The following is a 20,152-nucleotide window of genomic DNA, read 5'->3' on the forward strand; positions in this document are numbered from 1 at the left end:
GTCTGTTCTCCTCTCTGTCCTGTCTGTTCTCCTCTCTGTCCTGTCTGTTCTCCTCTCTGTCCTGTCTGTTCTCCTCTCTGTCTGTTCTCCTCTCTGTCCTGTCTGTTCTCCTCCTCTCTGTCCTGTCTGTTCTCCTCTCTGTCCTGTCTGTTCCTCCTCTGTCCTGTCTGTTCTCCTCTCTGTCCTGTCTGTTCTCCTCTCTGTCCTGTCTGTTCTCCTCTCTGTCCTGTCTGTTCTCCCTCGTTCTGTTCTCTCCTCTCTGTCCTGTCTGTTCCTCTCTGTCCTGTCTGTTCTCCTCTCTGTCCTGTCTGTTCTCCTCTCTGTCCTGTCTGTTCTCCTCTCTGTCCTGTCTGTTCTCCTCTCTGTCCTGTCTGTTCTCCTCTCTGTCCTGTCTGTTCTCCTCTCTGTCCTGTCTGTTCTCCTCTCTGTCCTGTCTGTTCTCCTCTGTCCTGTCTGTTCTCCTCTCTGTCCTGTCTGTTCTCCTCTCTGTCCTGTCTGTTCTCCTCCTCTCTGTCCTGTCTGTTCTCCTCTCTGTCCTGTCTGTTCTCCTCTCTGTCCTGTCTGTTCTCCTCCTCTCTGTCCTGTCTGTTCTCCTCCTCTCTGTCCTGTCTGTTCTCCTCTCTGTCCTGTCTGTTCTCCTCTCTGTCCTGTCTGTTCTCCTCCTCTCTGTCCTGTCTGTTCTCCTCTCTGTCCTGTCTGTTCTCCTCTCTGTCCTGTCTGTTCTCCTCTCTGTCCTGTCTGTTCTCCTCCTCTCTGTCCTGTCTGTTCTCCTCTCTGTCCTGTCTGTTCTCCTCTCTGTCCTGTCTGTTCTCCTCTCTGTCCTGTCTGTTCTCCTCTCTGTCCTGTCTGTTCTCCTCTCTGTCCTGTCTGTTCTCCTCTCTGTCCTGTCTGTTCTCCTCTCTGTCCTGTCTGTTCTCCTCTCTGTCCTGTCTGTTCTCCTCTGTCCTGTCTGTTCCTCTCTGTCCTGTCTGTTCTCCTCTCTGTCCTGTCTGTTCTCCTCTCTGTCCTGTCCTCTGTCTGTCTGTTCTCTCTCTGTCCTGTCTGTTCTCCTCTCTGTCCTGTCTGTTCTCCTCTCTGTCCTGTCTGTTCTCCTCTCTGTCCTGTCTGTTCTCCTCTCTGTCCTGTCTGTTCTCCTCTCTGTCCTGTCTGTTCTCCTCTCTGTCCTGTCTGTTCTCCTCTCTGTCCTGTCTGTTCTCCTCTCTGTCCTGTCTGTTCTCCTCTCTGTCCTGTCTGTTCTCCTCCTCTCTGTCCTGTCTGTTCTCCTCTCTGTCCTGTCTGTTCTCCTCTCTGTCCTGTCTGTTCTCCTCTCTGTCCTGTCTGTTCTCCTCCTCTCTGTCCTGTCTGTTCTCCTCTCTGTCCTGTCTGTTCTCCCTCTCTGTCCTGTCTGTTCTCCTCTCTGTCCTGTCTGTTCTCCTCTCTGTCCTGTCTGTTCTCCTCTCTGTCCTGTCTGTTCTCCTCTCTGTCCTGTCTGTTCTCCTCTCTGTCCTGTCTGTTCTCCTCTCTGTCCTGTCTGTTCTCCTCTCTGTCCTGTCTGTTCTCCTCTCTGTCCTGTCTGTTCTCCTCTCTGTCCTGTCTGTTCTCCTCTCTGTCCTGTCTGTTCTCCTCTCTGTCCTGTCTGTTCTCCTCTCTGTCCTGTCTGTTCTCCTCTCTGTCCTGTCTGTTCTCCTCTCTGTCCTGTCTGTTCTCCTCCTCTCTGTCCTGTCTGTTCTCCTCTCTGTCCTGTCTGTTCTCCTCTCTGTCCTGTCTGTTCTCCTCTCTGTCTGTCTCCTCTCTGTCTGTCCTCCTCTCTGTCCTGTCTGTTCTCCTCTCTGTCCTGTCTGTTCTCCTCTCTGTCCTGTCTGTTCTCCTCTCTGTCCTGTCTGTTCTCCTCTCTGTCCTGTCTGTTCTCCTCTCTGTCTGTTCTCCTCTGTCCTGTCTGTTCTCCTCTCTGTCCTGTCTGTTCTCCTCTCTGTCCTGTCTGTTCTCCTCTCTGTCCTGTCTGTTCTCCTCTCTGTCCTGTCTGTTCTCCTCTCTGTCCTGTCTGTTCTCCTCTCTGTCCTGTCTGTTCTCCTCCTCTCTGTCCTGTCTGTTCTCCTCTCTGTCCTGTCTGTTCTCCTCTCTGTCCTGTCTGTTCTCCTCTCTGTCCTGTCTGTTCTCCTCTCTGTCCTGTCTGTTCTCCTCTGTCCTGTCTGTTCTCCTCTCTGTCCTGTCTGTTCTCCTCTCTGTCCTGTCTGTTCTCCTCTCTGTCCTGTCTGTCTCTCCTCTCTGTCCTGTCTGTTCTCCTCTCTGTCCTGTCTGTTCTCCTCTCTGTCCTGTCTGTTCTCCTCCTCTCTGTCCTGTCTGTTCTCCTCTCTGTCCTGTCTGTTCTCCTCTCTGTCCTGTCTGTTCTCCTCTCTGTCCTGTCTGTTCTCCTCTCTGTCCTGTCTGTTCTCCTCTCTGTCCTGTCTGTTCTCCTCTCTGTCTGTTCTCCTCTCTGTCCTGTCTGTTCTCCTCTCTGTCCTGTCTGTTCTCCTCCTCTCTGTCCTGTCTGTTCTCCTCTCTGTCCTGTCTGTTCTCCTCTCTGTCCTGTCTGTTCTCCTCTCTGTCCTGTCTGTTCTCCTCTCTGTCCTGTCTGTTCTCCTCTCTGTCCTGTCTGTTCTCCTCTCTGTCTGTTCTCCTCTCTGTCCTGTCTGTTCTCCTCTCTGTCCTGTCTGTTCTCCTCTCTGTCCTGTCTGTTCTCCTCCTCTCTGTCCTGTCTGTTCTCCTCTCTGTCCTGTCTGTTCTCCTCCTCTCTGTCCTGTCTGTTCTCCTCTCTGTCCTGTCTGTTCTCCTCTCTGTCCTGTCTGTTCTCCTCCTCTCTGTCCTGTCTGTTCTCCTCTCTGTCCTGTCTGTTCTCCTCTCTGTCCTGTCTGTTCTCCTCTCTGTCCTGTCTGTTCTCCTCTCTCGTCCTGTCTGTTCTCCTCTCTGTCCTGTCTGTTCTCCTCCTCTCTGTCCTGTCTGTTCTCCTCTCTGTCCTGTCTGTTCTCCTCTCTGTCCTGTCTGTTCTCCTCCTCTCTGTCCTGTCTGTTCTCCTCTCTGTCCTGTCTGTTCTCCTCTCTGTCCTGTCTGTCCTCCTCTCTGTCCTGTCTGTTCTCCTCTCTGTCCTGTCTGTTCTCCTCTCTGTCATGTCTGTTCTCCTCTCTGTCCTGTCTGTTCTCCTCCTCTCTGTCCTGTCTGTTCTCCTCTCTGTCCTGTCTGTTCTCCTCTCTGTCCTGTCTGTTCTCCTCTCTGTCCTGTCTGTTCTCCTCTCTGTCCTTTCTGTTCTCCTCTCTGTCCTGTCTGTTCTCCTCTCTGTCCTGTCTGTTCTCCTCCTCTCTGTCCTGTCTGTTCTCCTCTCTGTCCTGTCTGTTCTCCTCTCTGTCCTGTCTGTTCTCCTCTGTCCTGTCTGTTCTCCTCTCTGTCCTGTCTGTTCTCCTCCTCTCTGTCCTGACTGTTCTCCTCTCTGTCCTGTCTGTTCTCCTCTCTGTCCTGTCTGTTCTCCTCTCTGTCATGTCTGTTCTCCGCTCTGTCCTGTCTGTTCTCCTCTCTGTCCTGTCTGTTCTCCTCTCTGTCCTGTCTGTTCTCCTCCTCTCTGTCCTGTCTGTTCTCCTCTCTGTCTGTTCTCCTCTCTGTCCTGTCTGTTCTCCTCTCTGTCCTGTCTGTTCTCCTCCTCTCTGTCCTGTCTGTTCTCCTCTCTGTCCTGTCTGTTCTCCTCTCTGTCCTGTCTGTTCTCCTCTCTGTCCTGTCTGTTCTCCTCTCTGTCCTGTCTATTCTCCTCTCTGTCCTGTCTGTTCTCCTCTCTGTCCTGTCTGTTCTCCTCTCTGTCCTGTCTGTTCTCCTCCTCTCTGTCCTGTCTGTTCTCCTCTCTGTCCTGTCTGTTCTCCTCTCTGTCCTGTCTGTCCTCCTCTCTGTCCTGTCTGTTCTCCTCCTCTTTGTCCTGTCTGTTCTCCTCCTCTCTGTCCTGTCTGTTCTCCTCCTCGCTGTCCTGTCTGTTCTCCTCTCTGTCCTGTCTGTTCTCCTCTCTGTCCTGTCTGTTCTCCTCTCTGTCCTGTCTGTTCTCTTCCTCTATGTCCTGTCTGTTCTCCTCTCTGTCCTGTCTGTCCTCTTCTCTGTCCTGTCTGTTCTCCTCTCTGTCCTGTCTGTTCTCCTCCTCTCTGGCCTGTCTGTTCTCCTCTCTGTCCTGTCTGTTCTCCTCTCTGTCCAGTCTGTTCTCCTCTCTGTCCTGTCTGTTCTCCTCCTCTCTGTCATGTCTGTTCTCCTCTCTGTCCTGTCTGTTCTCCTCTCTGTCCTGTCTGTTCTCCTCCTCTCTGTCCTGTCTGTTCTCCTCTCTGTCCTGTCTGTTCTCCTCCTCTCTATCATGTCTGTTCTCCTCTCTGTCCTGTCTGTTCTCCTCCTCTCTGTCCTGTCAACTCGAGTTGGACCAAGCCGGTCGTTTTTTTTTTAATCTACTTTTTCTCCCATTTCTTTTCTATTTTTCTCCCATCCCAATTTCGCCTTGCCAATTCTTACTTCAATTCACCCCCCCCCCTGTCTCGAACGTTGCCAGACCATGCCTCCCACTCGTCGGCTGCAGTGATGACGAAGCCTTGCATCACGTGTCCCCTCCGGTACACGAGGAGGCAGCCGTTGCATCTTTTCACCTGTACAGCGCAATCTATCAGTGGCGAGGAGTAACGCGTGGGAGGCTCACGCTGCCCCCATTACTTCCTGATTCTGCTCTACAGGGGCACCAACCGACCTGTAGGAGTCGCTGTCCACAACGTCCGATCCCCACCGGCTTTCCCACCCCCTAATACTGCCAATTGTATTAGTATGAACGACCAGCCAAGCCGGAAGCAACGCCGAGAGCTGGGCTCGAACCCAGCATCTCCTGCGTTAGTGGCGAGCGCCTTGCCCACTGCACCACTTAGCCGCCCTCAAGCCGGTCGTTTTGATACCTTACACTTGTGTGTGGTGTGAAAGCTCTGGCAGGAGTTAGTGGACAAAAATCGGCGGAATAAATAAATAAAAATAAATAGTATAGATTACAATAGTGTGGGTGGTCACCTCACTGTAATCAATGTGGACGGCCACCTCTTTCTCAGTAAGGCTCTCCTTGAGTGACTTCAGCCTCTGGAACTGGTGCTGGATGTTATACACATGAATGGCCAGTTTATTTACATGGTCCTGAGTGAGGTCAACAAGTTTGTCGATATATGTGTGTGTCTTCTCCAGTGCTGTGTTTTTGACATTCGTCTCCTCCAGTGCACCATCTACCATCTTTTCCCTTTTTTGTGATTTTACCTGTCCGGGCAACCCACTGGTCCCAGGAAATTATGTTTCCCTTGGTTGATGGATCAATAGTTGTAGGGAAGGTTTTGCCTTGGCATTGAATGCACCTTCTGTACATGCATTCCATATCACTTGAGCTGCAGACACAGGACTCAACTATTTCAGTTGTGGATGGTGTGGCAACAATCCGAAGCTGGTGAAGCTTCTTGATTTTGAATTGGAAATTCTCGTGGATTTTGCAGGCACAGGTTTCTCTTTGGGAAACGTTTGGTCTCACGATCCAAAAGGGCTTCAGTCTGCAGAACTGAGCCCTTGAGAGTTTGTAGCGAGGATGCTGACTGAAAAATTTAACATGTAGTCTCTCCATAGTGTCAGTCAGTGCCCTCTTCCTGAACACTTGTCCTTTCTTGCGGACTTCCCCTGTTTTGCCATTGATGACAGTTGAGTTGTCATCCTGGTGCAAGAAACGACTCACAACATGTCCCATCAATCGTCTCTGGCTGTTGTTGGGCAGGGTCTTGGGCTCTCTCCGGTGGGTGGCTCTCTTCTCAATGGTGCCTATCAAAGGTGCTGGCTGGTCCTTTTTTGTTTTTTCTTGTAGCCTTCTAAGCTGCTTCGTTAGGTTAGAGTATTTTCGGAACTGGATTTCCAGTTGATCTTTTGTCGCCCTCAGTTTTGACCTCAGTGAGGTTATGGTTGCCTTCCTTTTTCTTCCTGCTTTGGGGGTGGAGGTCTGCTCACGTCTATATTTTCTACAACGGAGTTCAGCGATTTGCGAATCTGATTGGCCACTGACGTTTCTGGTCATGTGACATGTGCGCCCAATAGCGCGACGAGCTGTGTCTTTGCCCATTTCCGCGTCGAACAGCCTGCAAAGCACCTGGCGTTCTATCGCCATGCTCTAAGACAGGGATCGGCAATAGGCGGCCCGCGGGCCGACATTGGCCCGCCAGCAATCATTTCTGGCCCGTCAGATTATTTTGAGAATATGATATTTATGTGACGCGCGGGAAATATTCACTCGGGACGCCAGGGTGTCTTTTATTGTGAAGCTGTATCTATCTACCGGTAGTCATCAAAAGCATGTTTGTCACTATAGCCAATTTAAATGCTAGAAATGGTCACGTGGACTGGGAGAACCAATGGAATAGTCCCACCGGGCCCGTGTATATTTCCCTAACGAACTTTCACTTCCGCGTTCGAGATGCGAGCGAGTTAAAAAAAACGGGGAAATATAACGCTTCTTTTAATAAACAGGAGCCATACTTAAAATACGGGTTTATCGCAACAGGTCGGTGATTCTTGCGTGCCGAGCCGACGTCCTCTCTGCATAATATGTGGCGACAACAACAACAACAACAACAACAACAACGAGGCAATGATGACAACTGTGTTCAAGTTGGCAGATAAAGTTCAGATAAAGCATTCAACGCCAATCTGGAATTGGAGGGCGGCGAGTGGATATGACATGTTTCAAACATTAGCAGGGATTTTGGAGGACTTAACAACAAACAAGGTATGGTGAGTCGTGTTTTCATGCATTCTGATCTGTCCATCACCCGCCGCGGTGATCTGCAATGAATGAATGAATGAAAACTTTATTTAACAGATTGCAGAATGGGTACAATACAGTACGGCGCAATACACAGAATTGTTAAGGGGATGCAGACCAGAGAAAAACTTTGTCTTTTTTCAATATCAGTATATTAAATTAGCCATTGTTTTTGATCCTGGCCCGCCAAGCAACGGCTTGGGGAAAATCTGGCCCGTGGCCAAACCTAATTGCCGACCCCTGCTCTAAGACAAACTCTAACCTTAACCAACTTCGAAAGAGTGCCTAAGCTTAACCGTCGGAATCAGGGCAGGCGTTCTATCGCCATGCTCTAAGACAAACTCTAACCTTAACCGACTTCGAACGAGCGCCTAAGCCTAACCAGTGTAGAAACTTGCGGTCCCACGAGCGGGCGTACGCGTCACATGACCAGAAATGACACTGGCCAATCAGATTCGCAAATCGCAGAACTCCGTTGTAGAAAAATAACAGGCGGTCTGCTCTGGTGGTGGGCAGTTCAAAGGTGGCTCGGGAGGGCTTGGTACTACCTGGACATCCTGCATCCTCCTTTTTCTTCTTGCTTTGGGGGTGGACGTCTGCTCTGGTGTTGGGCAGTTTGATGGCAGTTCTGGGGGGCTTGGTGGTACCGGTAGGCCTCCATCTTGCTCCGGTACCTGTGCGGCATCTGGCTCATTGATGGAGGGAGGGGTCAAATCCAAGATGGCATTCAGTGTTTTCTTTTTAGCGTAATGCCTGTTCGAATTTTCTCTCCATTGTTTTTGTTTCCTTTCATATTGTTTGGAGGTAAGATCTTCCATTTTCTTGATCTTACCATTTTCCTTTCATTTTTGATATCTAGAAATGGAAAGGAAGCATACCATAAAATTAGGAAAAACATATATGGACAGACCCTACACTAGTGTGTGTGTGCATATGTGTGTCCTACAGTAGGGTTCTCTGTGTGTGTGTGTGTGTGTGTGTGTGTGTGTGTGTGTGTGTGTGTGTGTGTGTGTGTGTGTGTGTGTGTGTGTGTGTGTGTGTGTGTGTGTGTGTGTGTGTGTGTCCTACAGTAGGGACTGAATGGCTTACAAATCCTCTAGTAAGGGCCAGAAAGCTGGACATCCTATCAACTAAATGGCTTGTATGAGGCTTCCTATAAACTAGGATGTTTGCTAATGACTGTACCATTTCCACCCCCCGTAACCTCTCTCTCCTTCCTTCTGTACTCGTCTAGCAGGTCAGGGTTGTTGTAAACCTTTTCTCTGAATTTTGCTAGCCTAGCCTTTGCTAACGCTTTCTTTTTCTCAGTGGCTGACTGTCTGCAATGAAACAGGAAAGTTAGTAAATTATCAAAATGAACTGGTGATGATACACATTTTATTATTACTATGTAATTACAACCTTATGAACACTTAATGTTGAAGTGTTACCAATTATTACTATTTAATGACAAAGTTATGTGATGTGTTACCAAATTCTCATTGCCGAAAGAGAAGTTCTCATTACCGAAACACCCATTAAAATGTCGCGGAGAATGAGAGGAGTTAGCATTTTTAGCTAACAATGGAGAAGCCATGATGACATCGGCAAAAAAAATTTCATGGCACATGTTAGGAATGTATTAACCTTTGTATTGATCAAATATTGATGATCAAAACTTTTTTCAAACAAGTAATACTTCATGTTTCAGTAATGAGAATCAATTTTGTCGTGTACAAGGGCTGAAGCGGGAAGTTAGAACTTTTAAGTGTTAACCATTGAGGTGACTTCACTTACCTTGTAGCCATCTTCTAGCTTGTCTTCTTTGTGATGCATCATGGGACAATAAAACTTTATTTAAAAAATACTGTAGGCCTAGTCTTAACAGGAAGGTGAAACTGTTGCGGAGAATGAGAACTGCGTCCATGGACATTATGTTTTCCACAAAAAAATCATTAATTTGTAAATTGAATTGTATAATTCATCAGAATTTCCTTGATGACACAAATAAATAAACAATATTAATAAAGTTTTAGAGAAACATTTTGAGTTTATTAAATATAAAAGAAATGGTAAATCATTGATTTCATGCCTAAGCTTAACCGTCCAAAGAACTTGCGTCACACGATTGGGCGCACATGTCACATGACCAGAAACGGACCAGAAACGTCAGTGGCCAATCAGATTCGCAAAATGCACGAACCGTTTGGTAAAAGTAATGAGGCGTCCACAACGTCTAGCTGTTCTACTTGAATACTGAATGTTAATATTGAATCAGACACTATTGAATACTGAATGTTAATATTGAATCAGACAATATTGAATAATGAATCACTTTATTTGAGGATATAAAAAAAAAATATATACTTTTATTTTATTTTTTTATTTAAATGTGTTGTGGAAATATATTATCATGTTCTTATAGATCTGTGTTGAGATATCATGTTATACAGCTTGACTCTCAGTATGACCAGGTTGACTGGTTAATGTGTGTATGTCTCTTTAAGAAGACTCCAAGGGACTGACATCTCGCCAGCCATAACTTCTTTGTTGTTGTTCCCACTGACTGAGAACCATTTTTGTTTACCTTCGTCATCATATCTGATATATTATGTTATGTCTGACAACTGTGTATTTAACATATGTCTGAAACAGCGTTCTGGGTCAGTCTATGGCCAGACGCTAGTGGGTTAACATATTGTCTCTGACTGTAGACTGTCCTTTCATACGTGGCCACGGTGAAATAACCTTTCTTCTTATTGTTAAATAAACTTTCTTCTTATCATTAATAATGACTCAGAGAGGCTTCCGGTATGAGAGCGGAAGGGTAACACGCATGCGGTGGAGCTCCTGGTCAAAAGAGTGAAAAAACGGATAAAAAAGGACCTGAAAAGTGATTAAAAATGAAAATGCAAACGAGAAGGAAGGAGGAAAAAACAATTGTGAAGGAGAGAGAAATGGAGGACTCACGGGAAGAGGAGAGTTTGATGGAACAGAGCCCCCGAAACGAGACCGAGAAGGGTCAGGCGGAGGAAGGAGGAGGATCGGCTGGGACAAGCACGGGAATGCCAGGATGGGCCGTGGTCATGCAGGCCGGGATATTGGAGACCATAACAGCGACAATAAAACTGAACACGGACACGATAAGGAACGATATTGGGAAGTTACGGGAGGAATTGAGGAAGGAACAGGTGGACTTCAGAGGTGAAATGAATACAGAACTCAAAAGGGTGGATGAGAAGATGGCGGAACAGGACAGAAACGTAACCAAGTTACAGACAAGAACGGCGCAAGCGGAGGAATGGAACACAGAGATACACGAGGTATTAACGTGTGCGATTCAACAACAAGAACAGATGGAGACAAAGCTATCGGACATGGAGGGGAGGTCACGGAGAAATAACATCAGAATATGGGGATTGAAAGAAGGAGTCGAAGGGGAATCGGTGACCCAATATGTGGAAAAGCTTATCAAGGAACAACTGGAGGAGACGGGACTGGAAAAAATGGAGATACAGAGGGCCCACAGGGCATTGGCTCCGAGACCGAAACCGGACAGACCTCCGAGGGCGGTGATTATTAACTTTCTGAGATTTGATATTAAGGAATTGATACTCAGAACCGCGTGGACCAAGAAGATAGAAATCGAGGGGAAAAGACTGTCGTTTGATCACGATTACTCGACAGCGGTAGCAATAACACGCAGGTCCTACGCGGGACTGAAGAGAATTCTGAAAGAAAACGGAATGAAATTCCAATCACCCATGACCTCGCTAAGGATTCACTGGAAGGAAGGGACGGTGACGTACGCGACGGCGCGGGAGGTGGCGGAGGAGATGAGGCGACGGGGGATGCAGATGGCGGAGGACGGAGAAGGAAGGGGACAGGAGGGCCAGAAGCTGAGCCTGCAGCAGAGATTGGAGAAAGCATGCAGATGGACCAGAGTAGGAGATCGAAACCCGGGAGAGGAGGGAGGAGAGAGGAGAAGGCCGAGGTGAGACGTGACAGACCGAAGGCGGAGACAGACGAGGAGGCCAGAGACGGAGAAGGAGGGGAGAGGAGGCGGGAGGAGACGAACGGATGAGTACACGCACAAGAGATTGAAAAAACTATCCAAATAGAGACAAAATATAGAGACTGAAATAACATATACATAAACACACATTCCCAGGTAGAGGCAGGATATAAGAACGAACATAACGTATACATAGACACATAATACACATGCTGATGGAGGAAATAAATGGTAATATAATTAGGTAAAATAGACGGAACACAGAACATATTGAAACAAATACATAGACACACGCTGTGAGTAACACAGTTGGAAGGGATTAAGGGGATAAATGGACATCACATAGAAAATAGAGGGGAGGAAAAGAAAGTAAAAGGGGTACACAGAAGACACCACACACGTGTTTGGGAGGAAGGAGGGACATTGGAACATATGAGCCACACTGAGAGGGACCTAGGAAATTTGATCAGAATGAAGGACAGAGCGCTTTTGACCAGGAGCTCGACAGCAATAAAAACAGTAAGAAGGCTGGACAAATATGACGAGCGGTTGGGGGTAAGGGTTTCAAACCCCCAAGCCGTCAGGAGGGGGCCTCTCGCTAGGAGAGCAATTACCCCTCACCCACCAGCAGGGGACAGGGGGGGACACAGGGACCCCCCGAACACCTTGGGAGCACTTTATGTAAAGTTTATGTTTTTTATTTATGTTAATCATTATATGTATACGGTGAAGAGAGCGGAGGCTACAACCGGAGGGGGGAATGACTGTGACATGGGGGGGGACTGATAGGCGAAAGAAGAAGAAAGATGACAAAGGTTAAAGGTATAAAAATGATGTCGTTAAACGTTAATGGAATGAATAATACGATAAAGAGGGGCAAAGTGATGTTGAAGTGTAAAAAAAAGTGAGATGGAAGTGATTTTTTTGCAGGAGACACATTTGGTAGCACAGGATCATGAGAAACTGAAGAGATTTGGATATGAAAATGCATACTATAGTTCCTTTAAACGGAACCTGAGGAGAGGAGTAATCACGTTAATCAAAAACACAGTCAAATTTGAATTGATCAAGGAAGTAAGAGACAAGGAGGGAAGATTTGTTCTGGTGAAGGGGAAAATGGAGGGCCAAATGGTTACGTTAGTGAATGTTTATGCACCCCCAGAGAGTGAGAGGGATTTATATGAGACCATTTTTTATATGATAGTGATGAAACTAGAAGGGATATTGATATGCGCGGGAGATTTTAATGTAGTACTGAATCACGACCTAGACACCACGAGTACTGGAAAAGGACGGACACAAATCAGTAGATATATGAATATTCAGATGACGGAAATGGGAATTATAGATGTTTGGAGGGGGATGCACGCCATGGACAGGGAATACACACATTACTCACACCCGCACGTGACATATGCAAGAATAGACTACTTTTTGATGACGACGGGGGACAGTTACAGGGTACGGGAGAGCAGAATAGGAGTAGCGGACATATCGGATCACAGTGCCATATATCTGACAGTAGATCTAGAAGGGAGACGGAGGAACACGATCTGGAGACTAAATGTAGGGATATTAAATAACAAGGGGGTGGTGAGTCAGATCAAGGAGGAGATAGCCAGGTATAAGGAAGAAAATGACAACGGGGCGGTAGATCCGAACATTCTATGGGACACACTGAAGGTGGTGATAAGGGGGAAATTGATGGAGAAGACAGCAATGCTGAAGAAGGCCAGAACGGAGACATATCACAATCTGATAGGGAAGCTGAAGAAGCTAGAGGGGAGACACCATATATCAAAAGAACAGGAAACGCTCGGAGAAATCAAAGAAGTAAAGGCCAGGATAAATAGGGAATTATTGACGGAAATAGAAAAGAAAGCGAGGTTCATGAAACAAACGTACTATGAAGGGGGACCAAAAGCGACCAGACTGTTGGCTAGGAGAATTAGGACGCATCAGAAGTTGAACACGATACACACAATAAGGGATACAAAGACTAATGGATTACAAGATGTATACATCGATAATATCAAAGAGATTTGAGACGTTTATGCCAGACATTATAGATGAAGATCAAACTGGATTTATTAAAGGGAGACAGACACAGGACAACGTGAGAAAGACATTACACATAGTAGAGGAGATACAAAAACAAGGTGGTAGCGCGGTACTGATTAGCCTAGATGCAGAAAAAGCATTCGACAGTGTGAGCTGGACATTTTTATATAAAACATCGATGAGGTTCGGACTGAACGGGAGGGCGATGAAGATGATCAAGGCGCTATATCAAGAACCGACAGCGAGGGTTAAGGTGAATGGCAGCCTGACGGATAGAATCAGATTAGAGAGGGCTACCAGACAGGGATGTTGTCTCTCACCAACGCTCTTCGCCGTTTTCATAGAACCACTGGCGCAACTGATCAGACAGACCGAGGACATCAAGGGAGTAAGGATAAAAGGAACGGAATATAAACTAGGCCTATTTGCGGACGACGTGATAGTATACATGAGACAACCAGATAAGAGCTTCCCGGCACTGATGGATCTACTGAAGGAATATGGCCACTACTCAGGATACAAACTAAACGTGACAAAGACACAGACCTTAGCATGGAACTATACCCCAACGACGGAAATTAGGGAACAGTACGGGATAAGATGGGACATGGACAAGATTAAATACTTAGGGGTGAACATCACGAGAGGGGTGGGGAAACTGTTTGAGGCGAACTATACACAGATAAATCAGAACATCAAGAGAGACTTAGAGAGATGGACAGTAATGCCCTTGGACTTCAATTCAAGAATAGAGGTAATTAAAATGAACATACTATCAAGGTTACTGTACCTGTTCCAGTCACTACCGATACAAATACCACAGAATCAATTCAGGGAGTGGGACAGACTGATATCGAGGTTCATATGGGCGGGGAGAAGACCACGGGTCAGATATAAAACACTACAACTACCAAAGGAAGAGGGAGGGATGGCAGTACCCAGCCTACAAGATTATTATTATGCAGCGCAACTGAGAACAGTGACGTGCTGGTGTAACGACAAATATGAGGCAAGATGGAAAGACATTGAAAAAGAAGGGGAGGGATACAAGGTACAAGCTCTGGTGGGAGATAGGGAACTGTTCAAAGAAAAAGAGGGACTGTTAGATCCTATCACCAAATGCACCTTGACCATATGGAACAGAGTAGTAAAAACACACAAATTAGAGAAGCAGTCAGGGGTTCTGAGATGGATAGCACATGCCAAGAGATTTAAACCTGGGAGGCTGGACCATGGATTCAGAAGGTGGGAGAGGGGGGGGGGCAACAGCGATGATATGATAGAGAAGGGGGAAATGCAAACACTACAAAAATTAAAGGAGAAATTTGGACTAGAAAACAAGGACCACTTCAGATATCTACAGATTAGAGATTACTATAATAAAGAAATAAGAGGGGACAAGGAAGAAGAACAGAATGGAATAATTAGGATGATAGTAAGGGCATATGAAGGAGGGAAAGGAAGGGTAATATCAGCACTGTACCGGGCTATAATGACCAGCAAGGGACACACAACCGATTATATAAGGGAGAAATGGGAGAGAGAAATAGAGATAAAAACATAATCAGATTCTTTATAACCCCAGAGCTGAAGGGAAAATATGCACCAACACAAAGAGCATGCTGGAGGATGTGTGGGAAGGAGGGGGCAAATCACACGCACATATTCTGGGGATGTCAGAAGCTGAAGGGGTATTGGGAGGAGATAGGGGAGGCAATGATCAGAATATTAGGATACGGGTTACCACAAACAGGACTGGTGCTCTACTTAGGAGACCTGACACACAAGGGAATACAAGGGGGGGACAAATATTTAATAAAGATAATGTTGATAGCGGCCAGAAAAGCAATAACAAGACTGTGGTACAAAGAAGACCCACCGACAATAGCACAATGGGTAGGAATAGTGGAGGAGATACAGGATATGGAGAGGATAACACACATGCTGAGGTTACAGGAAGAGAAATTTTGAGAAAGATGGGGAAAGTGGGATGATTACAAGGGGAACGAAAACGACATCACAGAGGAAGAACCAAATGCATCACAAGAGGGCGAAGGGTAAAGGAGGAAAGAGGTTCAAGGAGGGTCTCTGAACCCATGTCACACACTTTTGACTTAGTTAGTATTTTCTGATTTAATTTTTCATTTTTTTTTGGGTATTACAATTGTAGTAAATCCTCCCCCCTAACCGACCTTTCAATCACAGTCGAGAATGCAGCTGTGACTGCGTCCCCGACCGCCAAGAACCTTGGTGTTGTCCTCGACGACCAGTTGAACTTCTCTGCTCACATCGCAGCGACGACCAGAACCTGCCGATTCCTCCTGAGCAACGTCAGAAGGATCCGCCCCTTCCTGACAAAAGAAGCCACCCAACTCCTCGTCCAATCAACAGTCATCTCCCGCCTCGACTACTGCAATGCACTGCTCGCTGGCCTCCCGGCCACTGCCACTAAGCCTCTTCAACTCATTCAGAACGCAGCGGCCCGCCTGATCTCAAACCTACCGAAGTCGGCCCATGTCACCCCACTTCTTAGGGACCTGCACTGGCTCCCCATTGCTGCACGAATCCGCTTCAAGGCCCTCGACCTAGCATACCGTGCGGCAAAGGGAACCGCTCCCGCCTACCTCCGGTCAATGGTGTCTAACTACACACCCTCAAGACCCCTACGCTCTGCATCTTCTGGCCGCCTCAGACCTACTCCTATCCAAGCTCCGGGAGGGTCATCAAAGAGAAGTCGCCTATTCTCAGTCCTTGCCCCACAATGGTGGAATGAACTACCCACCCCAGTTAGGACAGCCGAATCACGTCCAATCTTTCGCCGTCGACTAAAGACGCACTTCTTCAACCATTATCTGAATTAAAAAAAAAAAAAAAAAAAAATCTAACCCTAACTAACCGTACTGTCATGCACTTGTCCTAATAAACTAACCTACACTGTAGCACTCAACACTTTGATGAACATTGTTACTCAGCTGATAGAGTTGTGCCCTTCCTGATGGCTTGTCGTACAGAACTTGTAAGTCGCTTTGGATAAAAGCGTCAGCTAAATGACTAAATGTAAATGTAAATGTAAATGTATTATATTTTTTGGACCTTTATTATTTATGTCTGTTTAACAATGTTGTATTAATAATTAAGGAAGATGTGGTTTGTAAATGGGTGAATCAAAAGGCAAAGAGAAATTTAGTATAAAAGAAATAGAAAGGGCGAAGGATAAGAGAAGAAAGAAATTCAAGGAGGGTCACTGGACCCATACCATACATATTTGCCTTAGTCAGTGTCGTGTATTATCTAAATGAAACATAGACAAACTCAAGGAAACTGAACAAAATACTTAGTGATTAAAACAAGGTTAAAGATTACTTTCCCGGACTGCATCCCAATCAAAATCTACAGCCAACTCCAGGACAGATCTGCCGTCAGGGCTAAGCACAGATGGTGGTTCGCTGATAAGGCCAAGGACTGTTTATGACTTTATGGTACATTCTACCAACGGTTCAGAATAGCACCTTATCAGACGAGGTTAGCAGCTATGTTTAGAAATGGCCATCTCAAACAGACGGAGGTCAGGAGGTGGTTTCTAGCATAGGGAACAGGAACTGTGGCTACAGCCATAAGTCGTAAAACGCGATCGTGTTATCCTGAGAACTATCTACAGTTGGGGTAACAGGATGAATAGCCCCCAGCTATCCCCCGGTCGTAACGGAGGAGGGGGTCAGGAAACAGAGTAAACAGACTGTAAACAGAGCCCTCCAGCATGAAGATATATGACTCAGTTTGCACCCAAGTGGGACCAGGTGTTCAGTGCATCAAGATTTAGAAATTAAGCCCTGCCTAGCAGGGGCAGAGAAGGAATTAAATTAAGTGAAACAACAAGCTGAGATTAGCACCAAACTAACTCAGAACTGTGAAATCTGTGTTCTGTTTAATAATTTGAGTAACTGGATATTAAAAACTGGTTCAAAACGACCAAGGATAACAGTAAAACAATAAGAATGCATTTAATTGGTAAATATCAGAGGTTAAGGGTTAGACCATTTGCAAAATGTGGTGTTTCATGGAGACTAGAAAATTGTCCTACACTGTGAAACTCAAATTACATGTGGTGAAATGACTTCTAAAACTGTTTTCAGCCAAGACGATCATTAGCATTGTCAAGAAAAGTGTCCATGTGTTTGGGTTCAAATATTATGACTTGATTTGCTGATTCTAAAAGCAATTAAAGTATGGTAAAGTGTTTGTAGAGGGAAACAGCTCATGTTCTATTTTCTGTTCACGGAGAGAGGAGCTGGAAGGATCCCCCAAATAAGGTAATGGCTACTGTGTAACGTTGTGTCAAGAGACCCAGGAGGATGTGTCACTCACAGAAAGAGTTCCTGCTAGAAGGAATTTGGCCAATGGGGAAGCCCGATCGCGGGGGTGACGTCACCTGACAGGCAGGGGAAAGGTCTTTTCTATCTCATTAAAAGGGCTGATGGAGATGGAGACCTGGAGCGAGACGGACACACACACAGACCTGGACAGGAGGAGAGCGCTGGAGACAGACGGAGAAACCGGAGACTCGAGAGCCGAGCCGGAGACACACAGAGCCACTGACACCAGATGACAGAGGAGAGGCTCATAGCAGAGATCCGCCGAGACGAAATCAAGCGCTCCCTGCCTGAGCGCTGAGACTCACCGAAACCAAGGTTGCCTTGGCGACCACCAACCACAAAGAGAAGCCGCGTGTTGTCATGGACAACCCGAGACAGAGAACCACACCGGAGAAAGCGTTGATCGGCCGCAGCTGATCAGATAATGGACAAAACTGCCACATCAAAGAGACGATTAGATGAAATGAAGACCTTGTACTTGTTTGATTCATAGATGTTTTATTAAGAATGGAATAAACACACCAGTTTGTTTTATTCAGAACACCTCGTCTGCGTTTTCCTTAATAGAACCGAACACCTGAAATATAAACAATGCAGAGAGAAGGGTAAAGACTATACGATCACAGAACTTAGATATAAATGAAGAGAGATACTTCAATTGGTCCGTGACCCGTGCTGTATTCGACCAAAGCCGGTTGAAGACGACGAAAAGCTACTTCTGGAAAATGGACCGAGAGGTTCTCTCCCCATCATCGATGCCTCTGCGACTGATTAATCCTTCGCCTCTTCAGCCGAGGACAGCGAGTTTGGAGGTAAGTAAGGATGATGCATTTGAATTGGGTGGAGGTCGAGCGGTCTCAAATTGGGGTTTTGCTATAGGTGAAAGTGAATGATGTAATGGACTGGAAAAATGTTGGTGTCGGAAGGCACCGGAGACCAGGATTCACGACATGTCTCTGGTTTCGGCCGCGCCAGCAGCACTTGATGGGTTAGGGTATTGAGGGGTGTTCGGTTAGAATACCTAGGAGGTGCAATGGGATGATGTGGCAAGGCTATTCTAGGTAGAATCGATACTAATGTAATGAAGAAAAGGGGCGCAATCCGAGTGAACGGTACAGTAGTGAGGCGAAAGATGAAGTGTTTATAAGCAACTATGGAGCTATAAATAAGGAATTGTTCAAGGAAACAATTGAAAGGCTGGGGATAAGTGACGTTTTTGGTTGATGAACGGGTTAAATGAGGCTCTGTTTTCACTCGTCAGAACCGGGCCCGCTCTGGGAAACGGCTGACGGAGGAACAAGGGTACCATTGTGGATTTTCAAGCCCTTCATCGAACAGTATTGTGGCTACCAGTAAAGAGAGGATATAGATGTCTGTATTTAGTTCAGATCGCGCACAGCCGAGGGTTAGGGATTCGTGCCAGTTTGCTTAACGGGAAGGGAACTCACTTAGAATCGGTACGCTGAGCAATAGACTTTGGAAGACGTTCCATATGCGAATTGTCGAGACAAATCCGACGTCATTTAGGCTCAGATGGGCCATTGTCCACATCTGAAGAACAACAAAACTCGTGGAGGAGAAGAGGGAAGTAGAAAATATGGAAATTGTGGTTTAAACGGGGAGCACGATAGACCACATAAACCTCCGATTCAAGCCGTCAGATGGCTCTACAGGTAGAAAATATGGAAATGATGGTTAAACGAACGATTTGACCATATAAACCTCCGATTCAAGCCGTCAAGAGGCTCTACAAAACTCTCCACGAGCTACTATACATGAATGGAGCGGGTTTCTCGGGGTATAGCAAGACGGATTTTCTAGAACTCGGTAGATATATGAAGCACTTTGAAAGAAGGAACTGCGTTTGTGATTAGGAGATAGAGAAGAATTGTGTGAAACTGGCGAGGTGTAGGTTAAGAAATGCGCTTAGGATGAATGTGGCCAATTGTATGGTATGTTTGTGATAGGACGATGTTTTGCTAAGTATATATGTTTGGATGGATGTCTGTTAGAAGCTATGAGTGAATGCCAATGTATTCTTTGTATTATTATGAAACACTGGTGACCAAAACGGCAGCGGAGAAACCATAACACTGTCCGTGGGACGGGGCATTTATTTAGCTGGCTGCGTTAGCCGCGATGACGACAGCCGTAACGTATGGACGCTGTGTTGCGATATCGAGTGAATTGAATGAATGGCGAGAGTGATGGAACCAAAATGATGTGTGAAGTTCGTTGACATTTTTTAAATCGGTGGTATTAAGGTCTAAATTTAATGTAGTGGGTATCAAAATAAACTGAGTTTTGGGAGCTGATGACGTCACTAGGAACGTCTGAACATTGGGAGCGTTGGATTTAAAATACTGTGTATTTCGGCCGGGCGGGGCCAAACGGGCGAGCGAACTAGTATGAAGATAATAATATATGTTCTGTAAACTGGCGCTTAATGGGATTAAAAGTATGATGCGGGGTATAACTGTGTTACGTAAACGTCGCGATGTGTTGTGCCGCTCGAATCAACAGGATAATGGGCCGTATAGGAGAAGTTATGGTGGTGGCTAAACTAGGCTAATGGAGCTAGCAGTACTGAGCTAACGGAGCTAAAATGCTAAGCTACCTGGGCTAATGATGTAGCATGGTTGAACTCTCGGGGAATATCGCGTGTTGCTACTCTTGGTGGCTGGCACGGGACTTTAGGGAGGCGTGGACAGGAACTTCCGGTATAGAGGGGTTCTGGGGATTGTGGTTTATTATTGAGGTGAGACGTCGAGTTGACGTCATGTGGTGATGTGCTGCGTGATGACGCACTTGTGAGGGAGGGTGAGGGCGCCTCCTGCAGGACGTTGTGAATACTGTAGTACAATAGAGGTGATGTACTAAACATTACAGCAGGGGGCGGTGTTGCCTCTTTGATTGTTACACCTC

At 46.4% G+C, this 20,152-nt stretch overlaps 1 protein-coding gene across 1 annotated transcript in view; it reads left to right on the forward strand.

Annotated features, from left to right (window-relative positions):
- LOC311226748 (neuropilin-1a-like) overlaps window positions 1-20,152 on the forward strand; it is a gene marked incomplete at both ends in the record, with an annotated part of 147,750 nt that overhangs the window by 117,863 nt on the left and 9,735 nt on the right. The gene's annotated exons all lie outside the window — the stretch shown is intronic.

This window comes from Notolepis coatsorum, assembly GCF_963971535.1.
Source record: "Notolepis coatsorum genome assembly, chromosome: 4".
NCBI classification, from domain to species: Eukaryota; Metazoa; Chordata; class Actinopteri; order Aulopiformes; family Paralepididae; genus Notolepis; species Notolepis coatsorum.